The 13818-nt window shown below is 38.0% G+C and overlaps 1 protein-coding gene across 22 annotated transcripts in view; it reads right to left on the bottom strand.

The window, feature by feature from the left end:
- Lingo2 (leucine rich repeat and Ig domain containing 2) overlaps window positions 1-13818 on the bottom strand; it is a 1194974-nt gene that overhangs the window by 306252 nt on the left and 874904 nt on the right. The window contains exon 1 of one of the 22 annotated variants that reach the window (XM_052716831.1): window positions 7195-7920. The exons of the other annotated variants lie outside the window; for them this stretch is intronic. The gene's annotated coding sequence lies outside the window, so the exon portion shown is untranslated. Of the gene's footprint in view, window positions 1-7194; window positions 7921-13818 lie in introns of those variants that run through there. 22 annotated transcript variants of the gene reach the window in all.

The following is a 13818-nucleotide window of genomic DNA, read 5'->3' as shown; positions in this document are numbered from 1 at the left end:
TTCCATGCTTCTATGACACCTTTGTACCTCACATTTTAAAATCAAACTCAAGGGTTTTATTCCTTAACAGACGGCAAGAACCTTGGGAGACAGGTGCACATTCCTGAAATTCTATGAGAAAAATAATCCACCTTAAAATTAGATGACAACATGTTACTCAAGCAGAGCTCCATGTAATTGCCCAGTGTCGGTAATTATAGACTGCAATGTAGAAAATTAATATTTGCTAAGCAATGGAGATTTTCATGTTAGGCTGTCATAACAGGGTTTTTATTACTAGAAGATGTTGTAGTTAAATGGGAAAAACTTTGGACTCTGTGTTAAAGGGTCATAAATTATGTTTTTAAATTTGGTAGCCATCTTGCTACTGACTGAGCATAAGGTATTTAATTATATTTCTTTAACAACTATCAAAATATGAACACTTTCAGGTTCCAAAGGACAATTCGAATTATACATAAAACACATCAATTTACATTAAGATGACATGTAAAATTAGAAAACAAAATGATCCATTTCTGTGCAGGCATCTTTTTTGACCTGTATAATCTTTCTGCACATGATTTTTTTCCACCTCCTAAAATGGATAGAGTGTTAGCAATGACCTTGTTGGGCTATTGAAAAATTACTAATAAAATGCTTACTAATCAATAGCAAAAGATTTTATACATAACAGCATTTAATGAATATTATTCTGTGAATAATATTTATTTAAAATATTAAAATTGTATAATGGATGATATATTTTCTTCTAATGGCAAGGATAATTCTCGAAATGTGTCATGGGCTTTGGTTATAGTTCTGTGAAATTGTTCTTAGAATAAAATAGAAAGATAAAAATGCTTCATATGGATATATAAAGTTTATATTTACATAAGCCATTTATGATTGATTTTAAACAGCTACTACTCTATAAATTCTCATGTGTTTCTCTATGGCCTCTTAATAAAAATCTGATAAATAGTGGCAATAGTTTGAAATGCTGTTTTAAAACTATAAATTATATAGGCTGTATAAGAATGGGTACAATTTACCTGTCTAGCTTTATTAAGGGTACTGATGGAATGCAAAGGTATTTATACATAAAAATATTATGTAGTAGGGAAAGCAAAACAACCCTAAAGGATAGTATTTTTAAATTTAATATATATTCATAAAGGTAAATAGAATGTTGAAAGCTAGCCTAAGTTTTCATTCAAGGCCTGAACCATTTCTAAAACATTCTCTTTAGTTGATTTGTTTGCACAACATAAATTTCTAAATCATGTGTTTTTGGGGGTAGGACTCAGTGGGAGTGCATTCTGGGTTCACTCTACAGTGTGAAACCTTGGTAAGAAAAGTGGTGCAAGGCTTTTGCCTCTTCACATATAAAATATAGGAAAGAATCTTTACCTATGGTTGTTTTCTTCATTTGGCTTGTCAAATAGTTAATTAAACACTAGTATAGGTTAACAGCTACCATCTACAATTAGCTGATTTTTACAAAGATTACCATTGATAATGTGGGTGGGTCTCATGCAATCAGTTGAAAGGCTCTAAGACTTAAACTTGAGGTTCTCTGAAGAAAAAACATTCTGCCTATGCACTGTAACATAAATAGGAAATGTGATTCTAGCTTGGGGCCTGTCCTAAATGCAAGGTCATATTACAGTATCAACTATTAGCAAGGGTTCCAGCCTGTCCTAGGGACTTGGCCTTGCCAGTCTCAACAATGATGTGAGCCAATTCTTTAAAGCCCTCTCTCTTAGTTATGTCATTTGCAGAATAATGAAGTCGACTAAAGAGTCATATTAAATATTTTAGATTCATAAAGTCATATATTCATGTTTCTCTCCTTTGTAGGTCTTAGAGTTTACATATAAAATCATGTATGCATTTATGACATGAAGTGTAAGTAAAACTAGGGGGGGGATGTAATAGATACAGAAGGGAGAGGGAGGAAGGAGAGGGGTGTATGAGGGAATACGTGCAAAGTGCATAGCATACTTATATGACAGTGTCTTTATTATACAGAATCATATATAATAAAGATATGTTACTTCAATGATACTTTTAAAGTCCTTTAAAATTGTGTCTACACTGACCTTTGTTTCATAACTCTCTTAACAATACAACATAATACATAATTACATTTACATTGCATTAAGTACTGTGATTAAGCTTGAGGTGATTTTAGGCATATAGGATTTTATGTGAGGGAGTTGAGCATTCCTAGACACTGGAAATACTGAAAGACAACTGACTGTATATCATGTAGCTATATTTTGACAAGTAAGTTCATCATTATGTAAACATCCCACAGTGTTCTGACACAAACTAAGACAGCTACAACATCACCAGGCAATATATTCCTATGAGATCACCATCATTTATGCAGTTTTCACTGACTGGATTTTTTTAAATGTGCGCTACAACTGTACAAACACACATGTGTAAACAAAACCAATGGAGATAGATAGATTTCTCAGAGAACATTGATGAATATATCATGTCACAAGGATATCTCTTTTGAGGATTAAAAAACACTCAAAACATCTAACTTCCTCATGGTCCCTTTCCAAATGTCCAAAACCTGTCTTTTCATATCTTCCTATCAAACAGAGTGCTAATACAGTAAAAGAAATAATGATGTGAGACTAGATTTGACATCTTTTCTACCATAATATGAGTGAGGCAATTGATAAAACTCATTATGGATTACAGAATAGGCAAAAGATGGGTTGATGAAATTTAATGGACTATATTTATGTTAGGGAATATTCTTCCTCTTAACAAATGTACATGGAGACACCAGAGAATGGAGGAGCATGATACTTCCAACTTATTCTGAAATACCTTTGGGAAAGTACAACTAAGTTGATAAATAAGGCAGAGAATACAGATTTAAACAATGACTAATTCTGGGTAAAGGTGACACAGAAATTCTCTGCATTATCTTGCAATCCTTCTGTATGTTCAATATTATTTCAAAGTTTCAAAAGGCACAAGGGCTGGGAAGTTTATCTAATTCATTGGTAAAACATTTGTGTAGCATGCATAAGTCTCTGGGTTTGAACCTCATCACAAGTGGAAAACACTCAAATACAATTAGACTTAAAAGTCAAAAGAACAAAGTAAATTGATGGTACAGGTGGCTACAAACCTGAGCCTTTCCATCACATCAGCAAGTCAGCAGCTTCCCTCCTCCTCACACCAGATCCCCAGTCACCTTCCAGGGGGAAAGGGCTAGAACCTTAGATGTTCACACTAGAGTTGGAAGGTACAAAGACCCATTATTCTTCTACCACTAGTATATATTTTCATAGTAGAATGACTAGTCTTAGATGCATGTAATTTAAATGAATATAGTTAAAAACACTATAACTCAGCCTTCTTTTTTAAAAATATACTAACCATTTAGGAAATCTTTTCAGATCTTTTCTAAGTTCTGGCTTGTTAAGGAATCCTCTTGAGGAAATGATAACCCGGGAGACCCCACATGATGGAATCCCCAAAAGAAGACCATTTACTTTGGAGCACTGTGAGAAGATTTCCTCTATACCATAAAAAAAATTCACCAAAAAGAATTTTACTCTGAGGAGGACTACAAAACATATAATCCAAAGAAGCATGCCTGGCATTTGCTCTGCTATATGAGTTGTGACCTGCTTCATGGACATAAGCCACTCAAATACTGTTCTTTTTAGGCAGTACTGACTGGGATCCTTCAAACCTCACCCTAAACTCAACTGTCTAGAAAACTTCAATTTGGTTACATATCCTACAATTTCAAGTCCATCTCATACAAAATGAACAAGTGTTTTCCTTTACTCTCTCTGCTTTTGTGTTTTTCTTCTTGCATTCATACAATATCTCGTACAACTTTTCTTCTGATATGAATGCTTATCCTGAAATCTACATATGTGAGTTTCAGGAAGTTCAGCCAGAAATCTGAAGCCAAAATTAGGTTTATATCCTTGCTTTGTACCTCAACAGAAATCGCAGGGGCCTGAGGAAGAAAGTCTGCTCATGCCAGATGATCTTCCCTCAGCTCTCCCTGGCCTCTTGTGTCCTGAGTAAGCTCTGACTAATATTAATGCTCATCGTACGGTAGCACATATATCATCATTCCATACCACAGGACAGCCATGGACATCTGAGAATAATGTACTAGCCGTGACCCTCTGTACATCTATCTTGTGCAAACCTGTCACCACACAGTGGAGGCAAAGTTAAAGAATTGTGTTATTCATGACTTCAGAGACAGAAAGGAAGTAAAGAATGGATTTTTCTTTCAGATTTTCACATAATCCAAAAAAGCCCTGTGTGTGTTGGACGGGGAAATACTATTTCTCTGTGTTTCTTATACTATAGGAACGAAGTTCTGACATGTCTTGGTTTTCATTCCAGGGTTGATATACTTCAGAAGTTTCCTTCATTCTTTTAAATGTCTGTTTAAGTTGTTCATGTGGAAGTGCTTAAATCCCTTAGAACATCAGCCTTTCCTCTCATTGACCTTTCAAATCTTTCCCATTGTTCATTTAATCAATCTTGTATGTAGCTGCTTAATTTATCTTCCCTCATCTTACTCCTTTGCTTACAAAAGCAAAATAGAACAAAACCAAGCACAGTAACTCTTCTGATCACCGCTTCACATCCAGAATATGCTGGAAAGGCTCCAAGCTCAGCTGTGTTCCACTTTCCCATCCTCTGCATGGTCCCACAGACCCTTCACTGCTCACATATGCTGTCCTCCAAACCACCTATGTTGTCCATCCCATGCCTTCTGCTTATGCCAATCTCCAGGCTAGGAAGCCAGTTTAACCTCCATCTAAAAAAAAAATAATAATCCTACCATAGTTTTAGGTACAGCTGTAGTTCACTACCCATCCTTCCATAAACAAGATTCTCTTCCTTCTCCAAGTTGCTGGGCTGTTGCCACATGGTTTGATGACTTGTTCTCCCATGGGCTCCGGGAGGTCACAGTCCTCTTACATGGTATGAAGTGTAGCCTACTGTCTAGGATCTAAGAGCATGGAACCTACAGCCAGAGCATATGTGTTCAAGCATTGACTTTAGCATTTCCTGGTTCATGACCAGAACAAGATCCTTGTTAAGTTCCTTCAGTTTTGGGCTTCTTATGAAATGGAGACTTTAAAAGCTTTGGGCTTCTCGCCTATGAAATGGAGATGTTAAAAGCTACCTACCTTACAGGTGAAGACTGAATGAGTTGATATGGTTAAATGAAACTATTTCTACTAATTTCTTACAGCATAAGGGTCTACCATGTTTGTCAATGTCAGTGTTATTTGTATATACACACAAACATAGTTCTTTGTAAGCAGATACCCAAAATAAGTCAAATAAATATCAAAAAATAAAATCAGGAAGCCTTTGAAGATGAATTCTTGATTTTCTAAAAAAATTTCTCTAATATACTAGATGTTTTTGGTAAACCAATTTTGCGAAGATGGTGACTAATTAATTGTTTATATAACTAACGATTTACAAAACTTAAGCTAGACTACAAACTGAGTGTTATAGGCTCACACATATAATCTCATTATTTAGGAGGCTGCAACCAGACTATTGTCAACAGTTTGAGGTTAGCAAGGGCTACAGAGTAAGACAGTGTGCTCAGAACAAAGCATTATAGTGGATACTTCAGGTAGATACTCTAGCTCATACTAATGAAAGTATCTGCCTTGTGGATAAAATTATAGACTGCTTTCTACGTCTTTAGGTTCCTGTGTTTATGGAGACGGGTTTCATAAGGAAGTCTGTGTGGAGAAACCAGGAGTCAATGTTCTCCTTACAACGTTGTTAATGAGTCCATTTGAGTATTTACTATGACCATGATTATATTTTACCAGCCATTTTTTTTTCAGATTTGTAAAGTGGTATATATACAATTAACACACATGCATAAAATTAAATCATCATCATATTTCTGTTAATTGCTTTTGCCAAAATAAGTACAGGCATGTGAAGCTAGGACTACACAGCTGAGCCCACACTCGCCCATGTGCTGTAATAGAACAACAATAAAGGTTGCAGAGACATTATGTTGCCCAGTTAGCATTGTACTGCAATCAGTGGGACAGCAATCAGCCATGGTTATTACATCCTTCAAGTACACATCCCCTACATGGAGGGATCAGTTCTGTAACCACAGTTCCCCTTCCCCCTGCCTGTCTGATCTCTAACACTCACTGTGATTGCTGTAAAATACTGAAGTACTACATTTCCCAGAATGCACTCTGCTCATCCTGCCCATCCTTTTCTGCACAAACACAACCCCTTGTTTCCTCCAGTCAGGGTAAACTCTTACACATTGTCCAAGTTCTAGTTCATTTGCCACTTTTCCCCTTTATCAGATTTTTCTGAGCCTACTTAAAAATGTCCAGATTTTGTTTTTACAGTTCTAAGACCTCTGTTTTTCTACTGCTATAATTACTTATTTACCCATCTGCTTCTTGATTAATTCTAAGCCTCTCAGTGACTGAGATCTACTTCAATTCATCTGTCAGCTCATTGTATCCAGCACAAAGTAGGCATTTAATAAACACTATTACAGGAAGTGTCTGGGTACACACCAATCATTTTTCTCATTGAAGATTAATAATTCTGCTATGTAAATTTCTTTATAAATTCAATAATTGTATCTTTACATAAACTAAATCTGTTTTAATTTTCATTTAAATAGCATGTTCATACAACATGGTCATAGATGCTCATTTTTATTTTTGAGAACATTTTCTTCTTTAATTTAAAATCTTCTCCAAATTACTTTGAGGTTAATTCCCTCCATCAAATGTCCTTATACTAATTAGAAAGTATTTGTATATCCCCAACAATCCATTGTGCTGGATTATCATCTTTTCCCTCATAGCATGGGTGTAGCTGTTCATCCATTCATCCATCCAGTTAACAAGCTGTGCATTCTTACCGCCAACAATTGCTATTTAAGCACTATTGTCTGCTAGGCAGTGAACTCAGAACTGAAGATACAAAGATGTAAATGAAAAGACTTGCCCTCGCAGAGCACATAGTCCACAGTAGGCAGGGAGGCCAAAGCCAGAACCACAGCAAAAGACAGCATGAGGTAAACGCTAACAGAAATGTGCAAAGTTCAGGGTGTGAGATCAAGGCAGCAAAGCAGGGATTCTTTGACAGTTTGTAAAGAAAGATTTAAAAACACTGCAAATGTCATACCTCTAAGTGTCTGAAGATACCCTCCTACCACCTCAGCTCGTTCCTCCGTGGACTCCAGCAAAGGGACAGCATCTGTGTCCCACCCTCTCCACAGTGCCTCCCAGTGTGTCAGTGGTCCTCTGGAAGCACTGTATTTGAAAGCTAGAGAGCCCTTTCCCCTTCAGGCAGCCTGAAGGGTGATGCAGACATGGGAGCTGAGCCTATCAGTGCTGGTATCAAGCAGCTGAGAAAGTTGTAGCCTGTGAGTCATGGCTCTTTTCATGTGTTTCCAGATCTGTGGGAGGAGAGGCCTTTGGCTGGTAGCACCAGCCATGGAGCACCTGGGATGATCACTTGGGGGAATGAACGCTGCTGGAGCCACTAGCAGAGGTACACAATCCTCCCACCTTCCCAAAGTGTGCATATCCCCAGTGCCACCACCAGGCCATGCCTCAAAATAGCGTGAGAGCCAAAAGCCCACATTTTCAAAAAAAGGGACAAATAAATTAAGCTCTGCCACCCACTCCCCTTATGTGCAGCTCAGGGAAATCAAATGAAATAAACAAGCAAATTAGCAGCTGGTACGTGAGCTCCAGATCACGAATATTTTTCAAAGGCCCTGCCAACCAGTTCTTCCTGAATCAGGTTTGTTCTTGTTGGGAAAGTAATAATTAACAATCATACTACTAAGATTAATGTCTAATATCTAGTGAAAGTTTACAGTGTACCAAATACCATGCTTAGTTTATATACAGCCTCCTTAATTCTTATCAAATTCACCGTATACTTTTTTCTTTCATTCTTTTCTTTCTTTCTTTCTTTCTTTCTTTCTTTCTTTCTTTCTTTCTTTCTTTCTTTCTTTCTTTCTTTCTTTCTTTCTTTTTTCTTTTTTTCTGAAAAAGGGTGTCTTTACATAGCCCTGGCTGGCCTGGAACTCACTATGTAGGCCAAGCTGGCCTCGAGCTCACAGAGATCCTCCTGAGTGCTGGGATTAAAGGTGCACCACCATCATGCAGCCATGATGTATTTCTGTAATTAAGACTTTACCAGTGAATAGCCTGACACTCAGAAAGTCAGACTAATTTGTCAGAGTTTATATGTGGTAAGTAGAAGAAAGGCTCTGTGTTTGCTAGTATCTCAAGTGTTTAGCTCTGAATATACTTTCATTAAATTAAAGGAACATATTAATGTAAGATCGTGATGTTTCTGTAAGCTAAGAAAATAGCCCTCTTGATCCAGGGTCATTTTTCTTTGCTCTGTAACTGTAGGAAATAATTAAACAAACACACAAACAAAAATGTGGGAGTTTGAAGTTAATTAATGTTAAACGCATGGGTGAAAATAATTATTCATGCTGTTCCACTGTTTGCCTAACATATATATGCTTTTATAAGTGACACTTTTATGCAAAAGAAATTAGTTTAAAGCCATTTAGCACAACTTCAAGGGACTTTCTTACTTTTTGAGGTAAATACTTCATCTGTACTTAATGTCCAGAGGATAACTAGCGAAGAAAGCCCAAATTCAGTAAACAAGTTAAGTCACAAATTGGACATTTGTCATTTAAAATTATTATATTTTTTCTTAGCAACAACAGTGCATGTAAATAGAGTATGGTGGATTAACTTAAGGACAATAAGGTAAAGACATCTAGAAGGGAGAAAATTTAAGTATGTTCTTCACTTTTTAACTTTTAAATTGTTTTTTTGTTTTGTTTTATTTATTTATTTATTTTTTTGAGACAGAATTTCTTTGTGTAGCCCTGTCTGTCCTGGAACTAACTTTGCAGACCAGGCTGACCTCAGACTCACAAAGGTCTGCCTGCCTCTGCCTCCTGAGTACTGGAATTAAAGGCTTACACCACTACCACCACCTGGCTATTTTTTTTTTTAATTTTAATGAGAAATTTACTCAGCATCAGCCTTTGAAGAGGTCATAGTGGGTGTCAGTGGGATAGTAAGCAGTGCTGGGAAAAGCTTCTATGCCTTAAACTGAAGGTTGAAGAAGAATGTAAAATACGGCTGTGCAGATTCTAATGCATTCTCGTGGTATTGGAGACAGCTGAAGAGGAGAGAGATGTCAAACAAGTCTCTATTATAGCCTCCAAGTATGGCACATTCCTTGGTGAACACGGTCATGCTTTGCAATAATGGGTCCCATTTCAGAACTTCTGAATTAGAGTATACAGTGTGACACAACACCCAGATAATTTGAAACCACAGTGCAGACTGATAACTCCCACCCAAAACATTCATCGGAGTCTCCTATGCACTTGCTACACCTAGCAAGGGGTGATGCCAGGATGAACATTCCAGCATCCTTCTTCCCTCTGTGCATGTCAAAGACATGATGTTTACTGCCTTAGCCTTGGCAGGAAATGGCCTTACCTCTCAGGGGAGCTGTTTTAGCAGCATAACTCTTGTCTCTGCTTCCCCACTGATTCAGTCAGGTCCAGATTTGACACAGCAACAAGAAACATCTTGTCATTTGGAAGACCAGAATGTGTTCCTCCCATTTTAAAAGTATTTCAGGGGCCTTCGTACTGAGTGTAAAATTCAAGTATCAATGACTGTATTATGAAGTATCCATCTGTACCATTGTCTCACACATCACTTATTCTCCTTCAAAGCACCCATCACCAACAGTTGCTCAGTCTCCATATCTTCACATGACTTCTTCTGAAACCCTCCTGTAATCTCCATATAGAGCTCTCCCTAATGATTCTTTTTCATGCAATCCATTAATCAAAGGTATTTATTTCTATAATTTCTGTAAAAATATAAAATTGTCTTGAATACCCAATATAATTGGTCCTTGTTAATCACATAAACTGACCACATATTTCCTTGATTCTTGAAAAAGACTATTTCTTTCATACCAATTGATACTATCCTGTTCTTGAATTCAACAAATGTGGCTCTTCATTGTACTATTCACACCACTTAAATAGCTGTGAGAGTCTAATTCCAAGGAAAAAAGGCACAGTAGTTATTTTTTTTAAGATAAAGTTAATAACACTTGAAGAAAAAGAACGTCACAGACCTCTCTGGCAGTTTCCACTAAAGAACAGTGTCCCATTGGTATCTTGATTCCTAAGCCCCTGATATTAGGCACTATTCCAAAAGCTCAGGACTAGCCTGAGCCCAAAACAGTTAAGTAGCAAGTCACCAAAGGACTATATGAGGTAATTCCATGTTCCACCCTCAGAAGAAAGTGTAGAACTTGAGAATTCCCTTATACAATGGGAAGCATTGCAACAGCAAACTAGGATTTAATCCTTTAGCTGTACCTAAACGAATGGTTTCTGGTATCCTTCACCAGAAAATATGCTTGTAGAAAGTCCTGTGATTTTCTCACAAGGTATTGAGACTCATATGCCAGATATGGACGTAAAAACTAATTTCCTTAGCAAGTGTACCAGCCACAGCCGTTAGATCCCTAACTTGAGAACTATGGACAAAAAAAAGCACTGCTTTCCTTCAGATATGAAACCTGGCCAACCGTAGAGACTGGGTGTGGAAAGCCTCAAGCTGGGAAAGCAGAGATGACAGTGAGAACTGGAGATCTCTGTCTGCCTGCCTGTCTCTCTGTCTCTGTCTATCTGTCTGTTATACAGATGTGTGTGTGTGCCTGTGTTTGTGTGTGTGTTTGTATGTGTGTGTAGTATGCATTATATATATATATATATATATATATATATATATATATATATATATATATATATTCACACACATATGTGAGAATAGGGGCATACTGGGGTTGAATGTAGGGTTTCCTAACTACCAGGAAAGTGCAGTACCCTTCAGCTTCACTCCCAGTTCTCCATGCTCTTTCTTTCTTCCATAAATTCTGATCTGCATCAGCATCAGTGATATAAACAAGTGCTATACTGAGGACAAACTCAACAAGCTCATCACATTCCTTTTCCTGTCTAGTGTGTATAACATGTCTTTCTCTGTCCTGCCAGCCAGCTCCCAAATAATGACATGGAGACTTCTTATTAATTGGCCTTAGCTTAGGCTTTTTTCTAATTAGCTCTTATAACTTAATCTAACCCATTTCTATTAGTCTACAAGCTGCCACATGGCTTCTGGCTCTTACCTCTCCTCCTACTTGTCCAGTTACCTCTGGATCCAGCTGGTGACCCCCTCCCCTTTCCTCTTCCCAGAGCTCTCTCTGTCCAGAGGTCCTGCCTATGCCACCAGCCTAGCTATTGGCTGTTTAGCTTTTTTATTAAACCAATCACAGTGACATATCTTTACACAGTGTAATCAAATACCTTGCAACAGGTATGTTTTTTCTGCTGGTTTTGGTCCTTTGATTTATATTCTTTATGATTCAAAACTTTGGAGAGCCTCTTTCCTTCCCAAAACTTCAATGCTCTGGAAGATCTCCTCAAAAAGATGCTGAATGTATCAGCCTAGGTATAATCTTAGATTTCAGATACTCACATCACTCATGGTGTTCCCTCTATTGATTTCCTTCTTTGTTTCATAATTGAACCTTTTCATATGGTTCTATATTGTTTCTTCCCCCAGATAGTAAGCTATATTAAAACTATGAAACAAATACACCAAACTTGAAGAAGCAGTACACAGTGTTATAAAACAGAAAAATTGTAAGTGATTTTTTTAGCGAAGTTAGTGGAATGAAAAAATAATTTAAATAATTTGAAGACATGGATAAACAACAAAGAAGGGGCATTTGAAGATAATGTATGGTGATATTTTATTTGTGCTGAAATGTGATTTTATTTGTATGTTAATAAATAAAGTTGCCTGGAGATTAGAAGTCAAAGAGACCCATAAGCAGAGTCAGGCAGTGGTAGCACATGCCCTTAATCTGATCACATGGCAGGCAGAGTCTCTGTGTGGTCAAGGAAACAGACAAGGGTAGTGACATGAACCTTTAATCCCAGGACCAATCATAGAGACCTGGAGGTCTATATAGCCAGGCAGTGACGAGGAAGTCATGTGGGTGGGTTTAGAGCCAATGAAAAGGCAGAAAAGAAAGGCAATAAAAAGACAAGTCAGACAGGAAGAAGCTATATCTCTGGGGAAGCTACTTCTGGTGGTAAGCTAAAGCTGGTCATGGCTATTTCTCTGATCTCTCTGGCTATTTCTTCTGTATCTGGCTCTGTGTTTCTTATTTACTAAGAGTGTTTAGATGTAAAGCAAAGGATAACAGACTGCAACTCACAACTCCAGGGAGGCTACCCAGTAAAGAGGACCCTAAGAAAGACACAGGGATCACCCAACAACAGAGAAATGGATGAGATCTACATGAGCAAACTGGACATGAGGGGGGTAATTGAGGGCAAGGGTCGGGGGAAAGAGAGGTTAGGGGAGCGGGAGATCCCAGCTGGATCAGGAACAGAATGGGAGAACAAGGAAAGAGATACCATGATAAATGAATACCCCATGGGAATAGGAAGAAGCAGAGTGCTAGAGAGGTCCCCAGAAATCCGCAAAGATACCTCCATGATAGACTACTGGCAATGGTTGAGAGAAAGCCTGAGCTGACTTATTCTGGTGATCTGATGGCCAAACACCCTAGGTATCATGATAGAATTTTCATCCAGTGACTGATGGAAGCAGATGCAGAGATCCACAGCCAAGCCCCAGGTGGAGCTACAGGAGTTCAATCGGCGGCGAGAGAGAGGAGGGATTATATGAGCAAGAGATATTGAGACCATGATTGGAAAAAGCACAGGGACAAATAGTCAAACCAGTGGAAACGCATGAACTATGAACCAATAGCTGAGGAGCCTCCTTGGAACTGCATCAGGCCCTCTGGATAAGTGAGACAGTTGATTAGCTTGAATTATTTAGGAGGCCCCCAGGCAGTGGGACTGGGACCTGTCCTTAGTTCATGAGCCAGCCTTTTGGAATGGAATGCCTATGCTGAGACACTTTGCTCAGCCTTGGTGTAGGGAGGAGGGGACTGGATCTGCCTCAACTGAATCTACTAGGCTGAGCTGAATCCCCAGGGGAGACCTTGCCTTGGAGGAGGTGGGAATGGGGGCTATATTGGGGGGGGGAGGTAGAGGGTTGGGAGGAGGGAGTACAGGGGAATCCGTGGCTGATATGTAAAATTAAATTAAATATAAAATAAAATTTAAAAAAAGAAAGAATGCAGGCTTGTGAGCCAGGCAGGGGAAGTCAGTAAGCAGCACCCCTCCATGGCCTCTGCATCAGCTCCTGCCTCCAGGTTCTTTCCCTGTTTCAGTTCTTGTCCTGACTTCCTTTGATGATGAACAATGACGTGAAAGTCTAAACCAAATAAATGCATTCCTCCCTCCACCAAAAAAAGAAATTTGTCTATAATAATGTAAAAGTAATGTATGGAAAATGCTAATTTAATCATGGGAAAACATTTCTTTTCATGTGTAAATGTCCCAAACTTCAATACGGATTGGAATATATTGTCAATAATACAAGTCAGTGATGACAAATACCCTTTATTCTAACAAGATGTCTTCATATATTCAAAATAATCATTTATACTTTCAGAGTTACAACAAATACAAACAAGGTAAAGAGAAACATAGATATTAAAAGGACCCCAAAATGTCATGGGGTCATTAATTTAAGTTCCTATATATAAGTTCAGGGGACTACTGATGAGGTCATTGTGTCATCTGGA

This window comes from Peromyscus californicus, unplaced genomic scaffold, assembly GCF_007827085.1.
Source record: "Peromyscus californicus insignis strain IS unplaced genomic scaffold, ASM782708v3 Scaffold_5__1_contigs__length_169319896, whole genome shotgun sequence".
In the NCBI taxonomy this organism is placed as follows: Eukaryota; Metazoa; Chordata; class Mammalia; order Rodentia; family Cricetidae; genus Peromyscus; species Peromyscus californicus.
Note: the sequence above shows the minus strand (reverse complement) of the source record. Positions and strands in the feature narration are given on the sequence as shown.